The following is a 19,628-nucleotide window of genomic DNA, read 5'->3' as shown; positions in this document are numbered from 1 at the left end:
CATAAATTGAGGTATAATGATGAAACCTTAAACAAATTTTTAATAATCAAATCACTTCATACCTTTATCCTTGCATATACAATATCTAACTAGAAAAGGCATTTTGTGAAAACTTACTGTTTACAAAGAAATCACTACCATTACTTGTACCAGGTAAAATTTAGTTAGTTGGAGCTGCTCTAGATGGAAGTGGTCTCACTGTTGGGAATGATATACTGAAATTCAATAGAAAGACCATTAGGGGAATGATGTATCACACTGTTTGCAAGAAAAACCATATAACTAGAAAGAGCAGAGTATTTTTTAAAAAAAAGATGAAATGGTGGAAGAATTTCACAGTATCACTGTTACTGGTTAAAGAAATTTCTTTTGCTACTGACGTTTTTTGTTGAGGATATTGGATATCAGAAAAGTCAGATCAAACTATTTTACAGAGTTTCAAGACAGGATGTGCATAACTTTTGTCTCAGGTATTGTTGTAAACTATAATTTTTTAAAGACTAGAAATCATTCAAGTGTGTGTCTTCCACCTAATTATGTTACTTTGTAGAAGTAGAATTTTGTAGGTATAGGTAGAATCTGTGTTTTCTTTCATTTTTTCTGGAAAGCACAATTTTTGGGAGGGATTGCTTACTAATCTCTACCAGGATCCCAAGTGTATCCTAATGGCAACATAATACAAATTATGTACCCAAGACCTGATGATATATTGATAATCTAACTCTGACTTTATGCCTCCACAGAGTAGGCTTTTCATAGGAGGGTGTGACTATTCTGAGTTGATTATGTTACTGAGAATACAGAATGCTGCACACAGGCTATAATATAGTTGTTTAAGCCCAGCCACTGTACTGACTCAGGTTCCCAAGTGTGTACATGGCAGTAATTAGTTTGTTTTTGGTATCTTCTAAAGAAAGGTGGGGTAGGGGAAGAGTGTTGTGTCCTTCACTTATATGAAAATAAAATTAGAAGGATGAAGAAACTGTTTCTTAGAAATTTACACAGTATATTCTTATCACAACTTTTTCAATATTTTCAGTCATTTAAAATTAACAAGCAGTTTTTTTTCCTCAGATATGCTTGTTCTCAAAGGCTATTGCAACTTTTATTGTTATAGTGTTTTGGTTATTAATGTTGACTGTATATCTGCTTTATCTATCTAAAGTCACAGAGAGTTTTTTGTGGGATGTAAATATAGCTCCATAGGTGCCATCCTGAGCATTTTATGCTGTGTAATGTGTGAGAAGTGGTATAACCAATGGGAGTGAGGGGAGCAGGGAACCACGAGTCAAATTTACCAATCAGATCATTTGCTTTACCTATTGCTCTTTTCTCCATGAGATAATGAGAAAACTAAAAACGTAAAAACCTATATTTTTCCCTGCCCTTACATCAGCTCCCTCACTACAAATTTGTTTATGCCACTGTGTAGGACCAAATGGTTTGCTTTATGGCACCTAGGTAGTTCTCATAATCTATGCATAGAATAGATAAGACCCACTATAAGTGACCGTGAAGAAACTGGGAAAAAGATTGGAGCAACAGAAATTAAAATGTTTTACTATTATGAAGGCTGGGAGTCAAATCAGTTTTCACATAACTGTTGTAAATGGCAGAAAGATAAACAAATAACTCTCAAATGGGAAATTCGGTTTCTCCCATTGAAATTAACTGAAACCAATTATGTAACCCTCATTGTATTCAAACATTGGAGTTCAGTCCTCCTAGGATATTCAAGAATTAGAAAATGTGCAAAAAGAAAAATAGATAATCAATGGGAAAATGTAAATTACACTATATTAACCCTATGCTTGATAATATTAGCAAACATATTGTTGATCTATGTCAAACCAAAACTTTAATTACTAAAGAAATAGAAGGGTTCAATGAGAAAATGAAACAGAAGAAATCTGCTTTATTCAGAAGTAATTGGACTTGATGATGTAAAGACCTTGATTAGGACGTAACTTTGTTTATTAGCCAACTTTCAAAATTAAAATAACTTAGTTAATGGGGATTGCAGATTATTAAATTAGGTATTATAGTGAAAATTGTTAATCAGAATGTTAGGTTTAATTGTAACAAAGGTTGATTTTCAGCAAAATATAAAAAAGCAGAATACATTGTCAAATATATTAATGTGATAGTACTCAGTAAAAGAAAAATGGATGTACTAGCTGATTTGCTGCAGTTAAGTCTTATTGAATAGCTTTATAAATGCTTCTATTAAAAAAGTATAAACCAGCAGATGCACAATATTAAATGGACAAGCTAAGAATTAATAATTCAGTATAACAAAATTACAACCATTTAAGCCATTAGGCAAATGCTACAAGCATGGAATATACTTAATGAATGTCCCATTCTACATGAACCAAATCATCTGTCAAGAAGAGATTTAGAAGTACACATGTGCACTTAATATCTTAAATCAACTTACCTACCCATATTCTCCATACATGTATATGTGTGTGTATGTTTAGACAGAACTGGAATACCAAACAAAATATCACTGATAACATTTATATAGCATAAACCTTTTGCCATTACACATTGGATTTTGAATGCTCCAATATAAACAGTTATACAGTAATATGTTATTAAACCAACAATTGTTTTGGTGTTTATATCTGAAAAATCAGGAAAATTCAAATTCAAAACCATTTAGTAGACATTGACACTTGTTTGTTGGATAAAGTTTTCTCTTTTTTGCCATATCGAGGTAGATAAGGCAATTGACTTGCAATGCAAAGATCGTGGGTTCAAATTCCCGTCACACCAAACATGCTTGCTTTTTCAATCATGGGGGCATTATAATATGACGATCAGTCCCACTATTCATTGGTAAATGAGTAGCCCAGGAGTTAGTGGTGGATGGTGATTACTAGCTGCCTTCCCTCCAGTCTTACACTGCTAAGTTATGGACGGCTAGCACAGATAGCCCTCATGTAGCTTTGCACAAAATTCAAAACCAAACCAAATATTTTTTGCCAATCTCAGGCACAATATGTTGATCACAGTTTGTAAACCTTATTGATATATTTAAAAATACTTTTGTTAACAAGTGCCAGAGGTAAGGCATTTTTAATCAAATATTTTTCTAATATTGATAAGTTAATCACAAACATAACCTTAAAAACTGATGCGTTCATATGCTCTGTGAACTCAAAAACTTATTAATTTAGTTTTATAACAATCTTGTATAAATGTGCTGAAATGACAGTACAGGCAGAAAGATGTTACGACTGCAATTCAGTTGGCCTTTTATTCCTTTTTTCCCATCATCACATCCCAGCATCCGTCACTCCAATTAACACCTTCCTTTTTCTCTGTATATCAAACCTCTTGCCCATTAGAGGTACATTTATGTCCCATTCTCTACTCTGGGTAGCTGTTTCTTCCTTTTTTGGGTACCATCATCCACTTGTTGTCATTCTTCACTCTTTCATGAGTGTGACTGGGCAAATTTGCTTTTTATTTTTCTTTATGTATCCTGCTCTGTGTTGAATAATGCATGTTTAGGTATACCATAATTAGTAAAAGCTGCACTATAAATGATGACTTAATAATTATAATTCTGTTGCCACTAAATGCACACTGCAGAAATGGAGTGTTCCACAAGATCACTTGTATATTTATTCTCCTGATTTATTTGCTTCATCCCAGACCATACTCACCCTTGAACTTTACAGGTAAAACAGAAGGGGGGATAATGTCCCATCCCTGCCATGCCTTATATTGAATAAATTGGTATGGTCTGTTTCTGACACTGTTTATTACCTCTGCTAACATAAATAGCTATTATTGTTCATTACTGCCCTTTTTATGCAAAAATAAAATGTTCGCATGCAAGCCTTCAATTTCCCATCAATGCAAATCATCATCTAATTAAATTAATTTCCACAATTTCTTTTTTTTTTTACTCATTTTAATTTTAGTAGCTCAAACAGTTTTGTTTGATATATATTTCATAAATGAATTCTGAGGTTGATATTACCACTTCGAGTATCATACTTCTTACTGGCACTATCTCATAAGCTGCAGTTGGAGAACACCCATTTATTGGATTTATCTGCCATGAAACTGATTATTATATGGGTCATTCTCCTTCTCCTGCACTTGCCTCCTTCCTCCTGAACAAACCAAACCTGTTTGGGTTTACAAGGATTTTGATAGCCTTTTTCCACCATCAGATTTTGCCATGACTTCCCTAGCCCCACCTGCAGAATGAGCTAGGCCTAAAATAACATTTTTAAGACTTATTTTCTCAGATATATTATTTTTTAGTCCCTTTTCACAATTTCTTATGATTCTCATCATTTTTTGTTGCATGATAGTTTTTCATCACAATATTGGGTTTCCTCAACTATATTAGAGTTCATGCTGAGCACTTTACTTAAAAATTGGTTGAGGCTGTTAGCATGCCTTGCCAACCACAAGCTGTGAAGTAGATTGCATTAGCTTACCATCAGATTTACTGTTTATTTCTCAACTCTTAGTAGTTGGAGTTGATTTTATCTATGTGTAGAGAGGTGGTCCCTTATTTTTCTGTGCATTTATCCCTGTGCCCAGTCTTCCTGCCTTTTTCTTACCCTTGCTTCCTTTCTATGATATATATCTACTATCCATCTACTTTCTGGGGTAATCCACAGAGAAAAGCCTCTCCATAATTACCTCCACATTGTTTCACTTGTTGTCTTCAGCTCTTTCTTTCTTTACATGTACGGTTTCTCTGTTATTGGGATCTCCTGGGTCAAGATGTAGCCTTGTCCCAGGTTCATTTACTGCCCTCTTATCTTTGGTATTTATGAATGGCCCTTTTTCTTTGGCATTATATTTTTAAAGATATATCTGAGACTTTAGAATCACGTGTGGTGTCTGTGCATCAACACACTACCCCTTCTTCTTTGGTTTCATGTTTGTTGAAGTAGAAGCCGAAGCAAATCCCTGTTTCTGTTTCCTGTCCTAGTCCTTCTCAGCCTTTACTGAACATGTGGAAGGGCCAGTGTGAAGAAAAGAAAGAACCATTCTTTGAAATCTTCCAAAAAGCACTCCCAAAGCAAGTCAAAGATCATACATGGGAGGTCACACCACTTCTGTACCAGATATAGTTTTTACTATATGAGGAAACCTTGTCGTTTTATTTGACATAGGTGAGCATGTCACCAACAGTAACAGTGATAACCTAGTGGGTTCCAGTCCAGTGGCAGATAGCTTATATGGATTTGTTCCCCTTTGGGGACATTTTGTCACAGATCCATAGATTCTCTATTTAGGTCCTTATCTGTAATGATTTTCTACAGTGAGTAAAAACTATCTGGTACAGAAGTGGTGTGACCTCCCATGTATGATCTTTGACTTGCTTTGGGAGTGCTCTTTGGAAGATTTCAACGAATGGTTCTTTCTTTTCTTCACACTGGCCCTTCCACATGTTCAGTGTGGGATTTTACAGCTTACGTGAAAGTAATGTACCATATGAAAAGTAATAATTTTCCTCTACTGAAATCTATTTCCAATAGGAACTTAACCCTGTCACGTTTCCATTTTTTAGCCAAACTCGAAGTGATAATTTACTAGAATTGAATATAGAAAGTCACATGCATCAAGAGAGTATGTTGCACTCTTATTGGTGGAGGACTGTCATATGGTGATTTGCATTTAAATAATTTCAGATGGGTGGGAGTGTCAAGGTTTGTGACATATGCAAAAAAATGTTTTGCATATAAAGGGCAATACTGAACAAGAATAGCTATTAATATAAAAGGTGATAAGTACTTGTAGGAACTACATTTTCATTATATGAAAATTATAATTTTCTCATGTAACATTGAGTGCAGTATGAAAGAGTAAACATGATATATAATTGTGTCTTTCAAGCTCAAATTAGATCAAACTGGTTAACCACACCTCTAAAATTTCAATCATACTCCACATGTTACAAAAATATTGGTAATTTCATGTACAGCTACATCATCAACTGTTCTGGAATGGAATTCTTAGAAAAACATATGTAATTGATAAAAAGAAAAGTAGATCTGCATGGGATATGTCTCACACACATATTATGCAAAATATTCTATGCAGTAATTTATTTGCATAAGGTTAACTGGATAGCAGTAACTTCACTGAAGGATGTTTATTTAAATTAATGCTTAGCACAATGGACAGCAGATAAAAGTTACAGATAAGTTCCTGTTGGCACCATCTAGAAGAAACAAACTGATAGAAGTCAAGAAAATCATCTGATGCTCTGTTACTTATTTCAGGGTATTCCATGGCCATTTAAATCCACAACTGTATAATTTTTTCCTGCTTTAATTTTGCTTTCAGGGTGTAATCAGTTGAAATTTCTATAAACTGATCTTTCTCTTTCAAAGACAAATCATTGGTATTTACAGAGTCAACAAAGGGATTTTGAGTCCATAGTAATTTTTCCAAATGAGGAGGGAAGTACTCCCCAGTAGTTGTACACAAATCAGATATATGCTGCAAGATTGAAACTTTTGCATCTTTACTTAAGGAAATTTCATTCATAAGTAAACAAAAAACACTGACATTTTCGAAGCAATCAAATTCTTCCATAAGTATACATTCACCCTAAAGTTTTAGCTTACGTTGAAGTGCTTCCATTTTACTCTGAGCTTTGAAGTATGTTGCTCTGGTACCCTGCATTATAGCATTCACTTCATTTAGATAGGCAAATACGCCCAAAAAGGAACTTACTGATTAACATTCTAAAATTTCCTCACAGAGCCATAGATAACTATGGCAGAGTCTTTGGTTAGGCCACATTTAAAGTATTGTGTTCAATCATGTCTTCCTTACCTTAGGAAGGACTTTGAATTGTTGGAAGGGATTCAGAGAAGGGTTACTAGAATGGTTCTTTGGATGAAAGGGTTGCTTAAGAAGAGAGATTGAAATCTATCGAATTATTTCCTCTTAAAAAAGAAGTTAGATGAGGTCTGATTGAGGTGTTTAAGATTTGAAAAAGAACTGATAATGTTGATGCATCATCTTTTTTCATACTTAGCAGTGAGAATAGTAGAACTATGAGACAAATATAAACTCTGACAGTAGGAGTCATCTTTAGTTAACAAGGTTTTTTATTTTTCTTATAGAAGAGTTAGCTTTTGGACTGGATTGCCTTTGGATGTTGTGTATTTAGTAAATTTAAGTGAGAGTAACAGAAACCATGATAAATATATTAATGATAAAGGCAGACTTTATATATTAATTTATTTGTCATAGTAACAGTTATGTTTAGAGGATGGCATAGCCAAGATGAACCAATGTGCCCTGTATTGTCCCAAAACATTGTTATGCTATGCTAAACAAAACAAATATGTTTAATAAATGATTGTCTGTTTTGTAACACAGAGTTATAAGAAAATTGTCATTCAACACTTATCTCACTGTTTAAACATTGCATAATTTGATAAGCTCTGGAATAATTAACAGAAAATGTAAACAATAAAAATATAAAAAGAGTGAGATTAAATATTTCTTAGAATAAACTTCTTTATTAATACTTTCATTTAGTGCTCTGTATGGGTTGTCGGTGATCTCTTCCTGTCTTATGTTATGTTAAATACATGCGTATTTTGTTTTTCTCTACATCTCAGTATCAAAGCACGTTTAACAATTGCTGGATAGCCAATGATGCTGAAACTGACAGATAACTTTGTGTACCATCAACATGGGATAAGGTAAGTTTGAGATATACTGTTACTTAAATGCATCATTCCCAGGTTATGTGCCTAGAATAATGTGAAGTAGGTTACTATTTGGACCAAACACTTATGACTTAAAGAATAAAACAGGCATATAAAAATTTAAAGATTGAAAACTCACATTTTATATTTTGGATATTACTTATTAGTAAAAAGTTTTGCTATATTCGACTTTCCATGCCACTGTGAGAACACTGTTATCATCTAGCACATATTTTTTTTCAGGATCATAAAACTGATGAATATCAGAAAGTTAAGGTGAGTTTATTGCAATTAATCCAACATTTATTTTAATTTGTTAAAGACACCTATAACACATTATAAATGCTTTACTCTAAAAAATAAATCAACTGCAGACTGATAAAATAAGTTGATTTTTTCCATTAATTATAAAACTTAAAGAACACAAAAAATATTTTGGTATTTTAACTCACTTGTATCTAATTCAGGGTCTCATAATGACCTCATCTCTTCTTCTTTTGTGCTAGAAATGTATTTAAATACGTTCTACTGTTGGAGAACATTTGGAACTTTTAATACTATCAGGAAATTTTGTTCTTTAATTATATTTCAAAGTTTGACTAAATGAAACAATAATAAAAAATTACATGCTTATGATTTAAAGATAAGTATTTTGTCACTACTTTTATTTTCTGTTTATTTCTTTCAGACATGCGTAAATAGAGACTACAAAAATTGGAAAAGTGGAAACCCTTGAAACCCAAACCAGTGTTTTTATCACAATATATAAAGGAAAATGAAAGGAAATGTTAGAAAACAACCTCTAGAATATTTCAGGATTTTATTAATTTTAAATACTTGCAGGTTGAAAACGTATATGAATAAGCTCCAACAAAATGCTATTATGAAGACCATATATGCAGAAAAACAACAAATAAACCTGCTAAATACAAAATGTCAAAGTTGGACCACATATCTTGACAATTCTGTTTTCAGCTTTTATTTAGCGAGAGAAGCATTTTAAATAATTATTTGACAGAAAAACAAAACTTATTTACCATATTTTGCTGTATTTGTTTTTCGTGATGACGAGAAACCCACTTGAAATAAAAATGTATTCTCAAGACAACTGGTATGGGTGTTAGCACTTTAATTAAAATAAAGTACAGAACGTTTCTACCTTCTTAGATCATCTTACTCGCTAACTATATCCCCTATTCAACAACACATATGAATGCCTACTAATTTAATATTAAAATAAGGTCTTCCTTTAAATGCATTTATGCTAGTACAGTAAAATTAGTACAACATTAATAACTTAGTACGTTATCGTGCAATATAAGAGATATGCAAAATAGAAGCGTCTTCAAGTCAAACAACAGGTTCACTGGCACTGCGGTATGCTTGCTGTTACGAGTTACAACTTATCCCAGACATGTCTCTATATTATTACGTAACGTACTATAACTTTGTAATTTAGATTTAGAAGTTAAATATATGTCAATATGTATCTAATTTATGATACTTATCAACAAGATTGATACACGCATTTTTAATACAAATATATTTTAATATGCAAACAATAATACAATTTACAATAACGATTATTGTAAATAATGATCCATGTTGAAAAGTTTTATAAACTCAAAAATAATATTGAGTCTTCTATTGAGAATTCATAATGTTTGTTTGTTTGTTTGTTTGGAATTTTGCACAAAGCTACTCGAGGGCTATCTGTGCTAGCCGTCCCTAATTTAGCAGTGTAAGACTAGAGGGAAGGCAGCTAGTCATCACCACCCACCGCCAACTCTTGGGCTACTCTTTTACCAACGAATAGTGGGATTGACCGTCACATTATACACCCCCACGGCTGGGAGGGCGAGCATGTTTAGCGCGACGCGGGCGCGCACCCGCGACCCTCGGGTTACGAGTCGCACGCCTTACGCGCTAGGCCATGCCAGGCCGAGAATTCATAATGAGCGAATTAATTCTGAGTTGATATAGATATAATTCACTCAACAAGGAGCTAGATAGCTCTGTATTCTTCGCCGGCTACACGCCGAGTTATCCATTTCTGAAGTTATATAACGTTTTGGTAAAATTTTGTTTTGTTTTGTTTTTGAATTTTGCACAAAGCTACTCGAGGGTTATCTGTGCTAGCCGTCCCTAATTTAGCAGTGTAAGACTAGAGGTAAAGCAGCTAGTCATCACCACTCACTGTCAACTCTTGGGCTACTCTTTTACCAACGAATAGTGGGATTGACTGTCACATTATAGCCCCCACGGCTGAAAGGGCGAGCATGTTTGGTGTGACGGGGATGCGAACCCGCGACCCTCAGATTACGAGTCTCACGCCTTAACACGTTTGGCCATGCCGGGCCAGTGGTAAAAACACTAATGTTCGCTGGGAATCTACTGAAGTTAATGGTTTATAAAATACGAAATCTATAAAAGTCCCCAGTCAGATATCAAAGTTATAGCTTTCTAGATTTATAGCAACCGAATTATAGCAAACCAATAATATACACTTTCTCATGGCGAGTCACGTTGCTTATATTTATAAGCACGAAGAGAGTTTCTCGAAATTTTAGCCTGCACAACAATACAAACGAAACACCAGTGTTTATATTATACATGTGTATTGTTGATTCTTACACTCGCGAAATTTTTTTACAATTTTAGTGACTAGGCAGGAATTTCGCAATACAGATTTAACAGTATAAGTTATGTACATTTCTAACTGTAAATTTAACTTAAATATTAATACTAAAATAGATATATAATAGTAGATTTGTCACATTGTGAATTTACAATGCTAGAAACGGGGTTTCGATACCCATGGTCGGCATTGCACAGATAGCCAGTTATATAGTTTTGTGCTTAAAATACAAGCAAACAACGATATAAATTTTGCCTTTAACGAAACTTGGCATGACCCAATGGTTTGGACACTCGATTCACAAATTGAGAGTCCCAGCCCGAATGTGCTTACCCTTTCAGCTCTGGGGACATTATTATGTGATGGCATTCTTTGGTAAAGAGATGGTGGTAGGTGGTGTTGATAGCTGAATTTTCTCTAACGTATCAATTCCAAATTAGGGATGGTTAGTGCATATGGCCAAGAGTAGTTTTATCTAAAATTCAAAACAAACAAATTCTAATTTTCGCAAGAAAAAAATACAACTCCAAAGAAAAGAAATGGAAGCATCATCAATGAGTGTGTCAGGTAAACATATTAACAAATTATTTCAGAAAAATAGCTCTTTCTCATGGCTTATACAGACTGAGATAAGGGGCTAAATTTCAAGTTACTTCTAGTAAACCTCTTTGATTTTCAGCTTAAACTACTACATTATTCTCCTCTTATCCTTAGGGTGTGTCTCAGAGTTAAACCTTAGACTTCTGATACACCATGCAAGTATTTAACTAACTGAGCAAAAGGGTTATTCCTCTAGATACCATTAGCAAAGCCTTTCGAACCACTAAGATTACCATATACTACTGTGGACAGCTGTTTCCATTTACAATTGAAAGCTAGCCATATTAGATTGAGGTGAATATCTTGGGGTAAAATCATTAAATTCAGACAAAAAGTTGTAAAGCACCGAATAGTCATCTAAAAATGTTTTTATGAGGAATGGAGAGTAGTCATTTCAATCTATATCCGTGTATTTGACTTCAATAAGATTGGCCTTGATATTCTTACTTTCCCTTGGTCCCTTTTCTTCCTAACCTGTCGAACTGAAAACGACTAAGCGATTCAATCTAGATTATTATGTTGTAAAATAAACAAGACTGTTTGGTGCAGGTGTTATTAAATTATTTTATGAGTTGATATTTAACGATTATTTACGTTTCATAACAAGTGAGTCAAAAGGTAATTATTTTAAATGCGTTAGTTATAACAGGTTTGTACAGCTCGGTAAGAGTCGTGCGTTGCGTGTACGACTCAGTTGTTGTAGTATTGTTGCCGCCAACTTACTCGAATTTTGGGTATTTTTCTCGTTACCTTACATTGTAGGTTATAGAAAATTAGAGGCTTCAGTGAACGAAATATAAAAAGAGGCGACAAAGCAAGCACAAGTGAATAATAACCAAAGAAGAAAATAGCGAAAACAAAGTTCAATCAGAAAAAGTTAGAAAACTATAACTTAACAGGCATATTTTAACGTGAGTTTCACACTTTACTAGATAAAAAAGGATATTTTGTCTTTTCAAAGGGTATTTTTAACTAAGTGAGCCTGTCTCTGTGGACATTGACGAAAAGCATTTGAAATTCAGGATACAACTGTGGTACCCCACTGGGTAACATACGCAAATTATTCACTACAAAGAAAAATAGTGCGTCTTGTCAATAGCTTTCTAAAGTAATTGAATCAGCCTGTGTGGGCCTTTGACAAGAAAAGATAATTATTTGGAGTTTTAGACAAAACTGTGATTTTTTTATAGTGTACAGAATGTTTGTACATATGTTTGGCATATTTTGAATATATTATTAAAAAAAATGGATTTATGCTGTCCGTATACTGTACGAATTTATCGCCAACAAGACACAGACACCTACTGTAAATGATTCAAGATCACTCATCTTAAAACCCTGACATATGTGCCATACAAGCGGATGTTTGTGTTACTAACTGCTAATCGTAGTATTCATACCTCATTGTAAAAACTGAAAAAGTGAACATTTTCTTAAAAAGTATTTTACTTTATTTGTTTATTGTCTAGAAAGTGCTGCAAAGCAAAAGTTTCCACACTGCACTCTGTACTTATGCAAAATTTATGTCAACAAAATAATTCAATGTACAGAGTTTAAATTTTAATAAATTTTACTAATATAAACTGTTATGCTTGTACATTATAAACGTTCTACCATTTATTTAAAAATAAAGTTTTTTTAATAAAACGAAACTCCGTTTTCTATTACTGAATTTAAAATTAATATCAATAAAGATGTAATCATACTCTGACGTACAGTCTTAGAGAAAGTCATGTTCTTGTTGTGAGGAAATTACCTTTAGTTAAAATTGTATTCGATTATAAAGAAATGGTTGCTGCATATATCATAGTTATTTTTCTTACTATCTGGTTCTTGGATAGTCAAAATGTTAAATTTTTGTGATGGATATTGTTTGAGGTGCAATTCAATTAATTGCGCCACTTTCACGAGCCTCGTTAACCAACTCTGACTTTGAAATCTTATTGTATTTTAGTGTAACAAATGGCAACACTATACGTAATAGTTTATTGACATATATAGGTAAGTGTTTAGACGATCACGCCATTGTTCCATTATTGTAAGATTGTATCAGGTTTTCAACGCCACCTTGCGAATGCCAGTCTATCAAATTTCAAATTTTAATTAGATAAATTTCTGTTGGTAAATTATAAACTATTCTTAGCAAGTGTACTCTTATAGTTTTTGCGGTGGTGTCATAAAGTTGGCGAGTTGGATAAATTTGGTGCCATTATTTTGTTCACAAAATTTGATTGGAAAGAACATCCATGCTATGTTATTAAACAACTGGTGTTTAAGGTTTACATTCCAAATAAACATTATCAGCAACAAATCAACTAATGTAAATACAAACACCAAATGGCTACAGCTTGTGAAATGTTTGCAGTACAAGCGTTTCGCACTGAGTTTTTCATTGACTAAACATAATAACGTCAGGTCTATAACATTGAGAAGTAAAATAACAAAACCAAAAATGATATCAAAGAATTCCAAATCTCCAATGTATTTTAATTCAGGATGGACATCTTCCAGGAATAAGATTTAGTTCAAACATATTTCCAAGGAAAAAATATCTAAATATAGCATTGATACAAGGTATTTTACAAAATATCAAATGGCGTCTTTTTCGACAGAGCAAAACTTTTTAAGTTTGTAATACCAATCCTTAACTATAAATATACTGACAGTATGAATAAAAGTAAATAAAACTTCACGTACTTTTTACACAACTAATTCATTTTTTCTCCAAAGAAAGAAACTTTTTTCACGAATCTGCATTAACAATTTATCATTTTCTCCTTCGTCTTTTCTTTTTGTATAAAAGTATCTACTCAGCAAACACATAATGTTCCTGCAACATTACAAGAGGGTTGCAGGAGTGTTGCATGATTTGTTACATTCCTGCAACATTTGCTAAACATTGTAGAAATTCAGTATTACAAGTTTTAATTTGAGCAATATTGATTCAATATTAAACAGATTACTCATTAAATGCTGTGAATGACGTTCAGGACACACGAGAATGTATTACAAAGAAATTTTGGTACAATGTTGCTTCAGTATTCTTTGTAGTTTTCTAAAAATTTTATTTCAGAGAACTGCTGCTGCTATATAGTATTTTTGAAACACACAATTAAATTATTACATAAATAGGCAAATTGCAATGCTAATGAGGATATCTAAAGTGGCAGCACAGAGAATAATATGTACATATATATATTACATATGTATCTGTTTGATATATTTCATGTCAATAATATATATATATAGTATATGGCTATGCTGGCAGCTGATACCAGAGACCGTTGAGTGTGGCCATATTTGTTTTCATATAATTATATATGTATATAAGCCGTTTATGAATTATAATATAAATAATTATTTTTAATTAGACGAGATATAATAATATATGGCAGTTGGGCACTCTGATTTGGACATCATTCATCACATGCGTACACTCTGCGGATCGGCAAGCGAGGTGTTCGTATTACGTATTACAGACTCAGACTTGTTACAACGATACTGACTTAGCCATTACTAGGACGATTAAGGTTGGTATTTTATAAGTAAGTTGATAATGTTTAATGTCTTAATTTTCTTTAATCAATATTTCTTTACTAAAAAGTGCCACAAAATTACCGTCTCCAATTATCGCTCACAAAGTTCGCGCAAAACCCACTTACAGTTTCCCTAATATAATATTAAATTAGGGAAACTGCAAGCGGGTTTTGGCGCAAACTTTATGAGTGATAATTGGAGACGGTAATATAGGTATTAAATATATTATTCACTAAATGAATAAAGGAGCATGAATCTTTGCTTTATAAAACTAATAAATATTGTAAAAGGCGTGAAATCCGTCATGAATTAATGTAGAATAGCTGCAAAATTTTAATATGCTTTTGCTCAGTGTCACGTTTTGCCTGTTTTAGCCAAGTATATAAATGATAAAGCAAGACGTGAAGTGGTATAGGATCCGCATATCCTTGTAAAAAAGTAACTATAATCAGCATCTTTGAACCATAAAGGTGGTTTACAAAATCTCATATAACTTGAACATAAGCATGGTACCCCCTTAATTTCTTTATTATGACATAATGCATAAATAAGATCCATTTTTAAAGGATTCATTTGCAAAGGTTTATGAATAAGCATGTGCCATCAGCTGCATGACACCATCTGGTGTGTATAGATCTAACTTCAACACTGACAAAAAATTGCATGTTTGTTAGTTTCAGTGAATAATCTACATGTTAGTTGTAAGAATCTTAAATTTATTCATTTACAAAATTAATTTCGCAATGTTTCAAAACTTGCGCAAGTACCATCGTTTGCAATATAGACAAAGGTGGAAGGCAGCAAGGAAAGCATTGACTTAAAATAACGTTAGCAACAACTCTGATAGTGATTGGGAGGAAATTGACACTGGAACCGGTAGTTATGTTCAGGGATACGAGTACAATGACCCTGTTGTGTCAAAAGAAGAACAAACGGCAGAACAAGAATCTGCTAATAGTGATACAGAGCTTACTTTGACAGATGATCAAGAAAATCAATGGAAATTGATTGATGAGTCAAATAATTTTGAACTGTTTTCAGATTCTGAATATGATAGCAATGACAGCCAACCAACATCACTTGCTGATGAACTTGCACAATAGGCCAGAAGTCATGATGTCAAACATACTACCATAGATGATCTTCTGAAATGCTTGCAGCCTCGTGTGAAGTCTCCTTTGCCTGTTACAGCAAGAACTTTGTTGAAGACTCTCAGAGTTGTCCAGCCAATCGACAAATCAGGAAGTGAATATATTTTTCTAGGGCTAAAAGATACTTTAGTTAAATACATTCAAAATTATGACACAGTGCGTGATAAGTTATGCCTCACTCTAAATATTGACGGTTTGTATTTCTTCAAATGCAATAACATGGTCTTATGGCCCACCCTGTGTGGCATAAAACTGGTCAAAACTACTAAGGTGTTTCCTGTTGCCCTTGCTTATGGCAGTAGCAAGCCGACTGACTTGGATTTTATCTGTAACACAGTGAAGGAATTAAAGTCACTTATGACAGATGGACTAGAGTTTAATGGTGAAGTTTTACAGATAAAGCTTAAATGCATTATATGCGATGCACCAGCCAAAACCATGGTGAAAGGTGTCAAATTGTATTCTGGATAACGGCTGTTACAGGTGTGACCAGAAGGGTGAAAAGAATGACATAACTTGTCTCTCAGAACTGTTCACTCATTCAGACTACAGTTTCAAGAGGAACATCACCATACAATTTCTCCATTTATAGATTTACATATTGACATGGTCAAACGTTTTCCATTTGATTATATGCATCAGATTTGTTTAGGCGTTATAAAAAGGCTGCTGCTTTTGTGGACATGTAAGCCAAATATATTAAAAATGTCGGCATAATAAATCAAGGAAGCAAGCACTCGTTTCCTTTACATTAGAAGCCCAGGAGTCTTGAAGAGTTGAAGTACTGGAAGACCACTGAGCTTAGGCAGTTTTTGCTTTATACAAGTAAATTTGTGCTAAAAGGACTTTTGTGGGACAACTTGTACCATAACTTTGTCGTTTTAAGAGTTACAATATCAATATTAGTCAATCCAAATCTTGTTCAGATGTATATTAATTATGCTGCTAAGCTTTCATTTACTTTGTAAAGCAGGCAAAATCCTTATATAGACTTACATTCCTTGTTTATAATGTGCATAGCTTGCTTCATATTGCTGATGATGTAAGAGAACTGTACTTATATCATGTATTTAGTAATAGACGACCTGCATTCACAAAGCCTTCTGTTTGTTTGTTTGTTTGTTTTTGAATTTCGCGCAAAGCTACTCGAGGGCTATCTGTGCTAGCCGTCCCTAATTTAGTAGTGTAAGACTAGAGGGAAGCCAACTAGTCATCACCACCCACCGCCAACTCTTGGGCTACTCTTTTACCAACGAATAGTGGGATTGACCGTCACATTATAACACCCCCACGGCTAAAAGGGCGAGCATGTTTGGCGCGACAGTGATGCGAACCCGCGACCCTCAGATTACGACTCGTACGCCTTAACACGCTTGGTCATGCCTGGCCCACAAAGCCTTGTGATTCCACCTTACTTGGAATATACAAGGTCAAAGCAAGACACGCATATTTGAAGAAGATTCCTGTGACAGACCTGCAACAACAGGCGATTATGATGGAACTAAATGGAGACCTATTATTCCCATCAATATTAGATAAGTTATAAGGTAAGTTGCATGTAGGGGTAGTGGTACACGTTTTTTACAAGTAGTGTTAATTGACAATAATAACATTGTTACATTAATTAGCTAAATGATTAACTTGAATCAAATACACAGAGTCAGCAAAAATTTGTGAATACACTTTCAACCATGAGTTGTGAGAAGCCCAAGATATTTGCTGTGGTTAAGTTTCATGAAGGATCAGATAATGGGACAGTGGCTTTTGTACCCGTGAGTTGGCTGGATAAAGTGGTACCAGCAAAGCAGGTAAACTGGCTTTTTTACACTCATGTTGATTGTTGCACATGACATGGACCGCTGCTGTGTGTTTTGAAGTGATGGAATGTTATTCTGATTCAAAAATTGCACTATTGTGGAAAACTGTTAGGATATATATAGTAGTGTTATTTTTAGTGCATTAAATAAAAAAACAACCTGCTACACAATTTATCTTAATATGGACCGCCATGACTTGGTTTTTATCCTTTACCTTTAATTTTTGTCATTTATTATATTTTGGCCATTTTTCTACAGGTTACACACACGTTCTATCCAGATGTGACAAAGAAAAACAAGTTAGCAAAGGTGGCTGCCATGCCAGACAAAGAAAAATGGAGAAAGTATGAGGGACGAGTGTTTGGATATGCAGGTTACTGATCAAACAGTTATAGATTTAGAGCTCACAAATATAAAACATGTTTAAACAATCTAAAGTTACTGTCATCAGTTTTGTGTAATCCATCATGACAATAGCACAAATGTTTATCAAGTGATTCTCTTCAAGAACATGTTGGTAATATTATCACTGTCATAACCGATATGTTTTTGTCTTGAATGATTACATACTGCATCAAGTCTGAGTGGTCTGAAAGCTGATAAATATATACATGTTGGTATATATTTGTACAATTTGTTTTCTAGCTTCTTATTAAAAGGCTGTAATGAAGACTAGCAAGGCACAGTTTACGTCCAGTAGAGAAACCGATCTAGAAAGCTAGCCAAGGGCCGTTGTGCCACCAGTCAGGTATCAACATCAGCTAAGTGACTCTTCCAATGAGTTCGAAGGGGATGGTAGGTTATTTTGCTAGCTCATAATATTAGAATTTAAGTTTCAGTGGAAAAAACAACTGTGTTTGTAATTAAAATAGGTAATTCTGTTTGTTTTAACTGTAAACGAAGGTGACGACAGTGATGTTGCCAGAGACCTTGAGATTCCAACACTTCTGTCTCCGCCTCCAGTTCAGGCTAGACGCACACTGACTCATGCACAAGCCACTACACCAATATCAAGTACGAACTGTCACAAAGCTTTACTTAAAATACCTACTGCAAAACTTATCTTAATTAGACATGTATCTAAACATGTATTTATATGAAAAATATATATTGTCAATAAAGACAATGATACAGTTCTTACCATACATTCCTACATATTCAGTTGAATCATTTTTGTTTTAGAACCTAAGAAAAGATCACTGGATTCGTCGTCAGATAACAGTATTCCCAAGAGGCAGTCTCTAGACCCTGGTGCGTCCACCTTAGGATCAATACCTTCTGCATCTGCAACATGTCAGTAATTTTACTAGTAGTAGTTAGTTGAGTATAGTAATAAATTTAGCTATGTTACGTATACAACACAACAAAATTTTAACCTATCTGTCGTGGGAGTGATTAATAATTCAGCACATTATAGCATAAAACTATAAAATATATGAATAATGTTATAACAGTCTCGCTCTCATTGTGCAGCGTGGATATGTTGTAATTACTAATTAATATATCGTAATTCTATAAATTGCAACATTTCAACACAAGGTCTTAGCAAAGATGCAAGTACTCTTGAAGAAGGTAACGATAGTTGCTTGCTTTAATGCATAGAGTACTGGTGGGGAGTGGCTCTCAGATAGCTAACAGTGAGTTGGAAGATGTCGTACCTCAACCAGCAAAACGTCAAGCAGAATTTGACACACTGAATTTCAAATTGGAAGATCAGGATTTTTTCAAAAGAATGGTACTACGTTTACACATCATATTTTCAAAGTGAATTTAGCTTAATACGAAAAACTGTTTCATTTTTACAGACATATCGCAAGGCAGGTTCAATTATAGAATTATTTATATTTATTACTAGGTAGTATAGTCTGCCTATTGGGTTTTATATGATGAATTGCATTTATTTACAAAGCTGAGGAAGTATGAAGTGTTTATATAAATTTTTAGTCTGTCTTCACAGCACATTGTCATCATAATTTTTATTACACGTGCTATATCTTACATCACTGGGTGGATGCTATATGAAGGCAACAATTAGGGGCATGCTTTATTAACTGGCCACTGATGAAGCGTGGGCAGGGTATAGCCTAAAAGGAAGATAACTGAAGAAGGCCTTCCTAAACCCGTCTGCCTATAATGCAGTTGCCAGTAAGTATACAAGTGTAGTTCAAATCAA

The 19,628-nt window shown here is 33.9% G+C and overlaps 2 long non-coding RNA genes across 2 annotated transcripts; one reads left to right on the top strand and one right to left on the bottom strand.

The window, feature by feature from the left end:
• Window positions 1–7,500: 7,500 nt before the first annotated feature.
• On the bottom strand, window positions 7,501–9,120 carry LOC143248332 (uncharacterized). The gene is made up of 3 exons (XR_013026918.1): window positions 8,750–9,120; window positions 8,165–8,214; window positions 7,501–7,757 (listed from the first exon to the last, which is right to left on the bottom strand). It is a non-coding gene; the product is annotated as an uncharacterized LOC143248332 (long non-coding RNA).
• LOC143248333 (uncharacterized) lies at window positions 7,569–8,740 on the top strand. Its single transcript, XR_013026919.1, has 3 exons — window positions 7,569–7,706; window positions 7,956–7,988; window positions 8,401–8,740. It is a non-coding gene; the product is annotated as an uncharacterized LOC143248333 (long non-coding RNA).
• Window positions 9,121–19,628: the final 10,508 nt, after the last annotated feature.

The sequence above is a fragment of the Tachypleus tridentatus genome, chromosome 4, assembly GCF_004210375.1.
Source record: "Tachypleus tridentatus isolate NWPU-2018 chromosome 4, ASM421037v1, whole genome shotgun sequence".
Classification (NCBI taxonomy): Eukaryota; Metazoa; Arthropoda; class Merostomata; order Xiphosura; family Limulidae; genus Tachypleus; species Tachypleus tridentatus.
The sequence above is the reverse complement of the archived record's forward strand: the minus strand, read 5'-3'. Positions and strand labels throughout refer to the sequence as shown.